A 1,194-nucleotide genomic window follows, 5' to 3' on the forward strand; every position below is an offset into this window, starting at 1 on the left:
GAATATGGCCTGATTTGAGAGAGAGAGAGAGAGGGAGAGGATCTATGATCAACAGACTCATACCTCAGAATATGGGGTTAGGGGTTGGGGGATGGGACATGTCTCACCCATTTTGCTGGTTAGTTTTTGTCAACTTGACACAAACTGGGACACCTGCAAAGAGGGAACCTCAACAGAGGAATTTTCTCCATCAGATTGACAGTGGCTGTGTCTGTGAGGCATTTTCTTATTGCTAATTGATGTAGGAGGGCCCAGCCCACTATGGGCAGTGTCATCCCTAGGCAGGTAGGCCTGAACTGTATTAGAAAGGTAGCTGAGCAAGCCAAGGGAAGCAAGCCAGTAGACAGCATTCCTCCATGGCCTCTGCATCGGTTCCTGCCTTTGGGTTCCTGCATTGAGTTCTTGTCTTGGCTTCCCTCCATGACAGATTGAAATCTGTGAGTCAAACAAACCCTTTGCTCTCCCAAGTTGCTTTTGATTAGTGTTTTATCACAGCAACAGAAAAATAATAGGACACCCATGAAGACTCTTCATGGTTCCTGGGGACACCAGGCAATCTCTCATCCCCGAGACTTGGCAAGGATAGGAAGCAAAGCCCCTTGAGGAGACACACATGCTTCCAGTGCCTGAGCCAGTATTTTTCAGTCCTTCTTTCAAGGACTCAGAAAAGATATAATAATCTGTACTTGGGTCTGGAGAGATGGCTCAGCAGCTAAGCGCACTGATGGCTCTTGCAGAGGACCTGGGTTTGAATCCCAGCACCCACATGGTGGCTAACAATTATCAGTAACTTTGGTTCCAGGAGATCTGATGCCCTCTTCTGACCTCTGTGGGCATTGCGTGACATGGGTGCACTTATATATATGCAAGCAATACACTCATACACATAAAATACAAATAAAAGTAATAATAAATTTACTAAAAAGATAATCCCATGCTAGGCATAGTGGCGCATGCCTTTAATCCCAGCACTCAGGAGGCAGAGGCAGGTGGATCTCTGTGAGTTCAAGGCCAGCCTGGCCTACATAGTGAGTTCCAGGACAGCTGGGGCTACAGGAAGACCCTGTCTCACAAAGACAAAAACTATGTAAACGCTGGGAGGAAGTATATCAAATGTTAAGATTTATTTTTCTATTCTTTTTTATTATTTCTGTTTTCTAATTTTTCTAAAATGAACATTATTTAATTTTTAAT

Source organism: Nannospalax galili, unplaced genomic scaffold, assembly GCF_000622305.1.
Source record: "Nannospalax galili isolate Female #2095 unplaced genomic scaffold, S.galili_v1.0 scaffold44, whole genome shotgun sequence".
Classification (NCBI taxonomy): Eukaryota; Metazoa; Chordata; class Mammalia; order Rodentia; family Spalacidae; genus Nannospalax; species Nannospalax galili.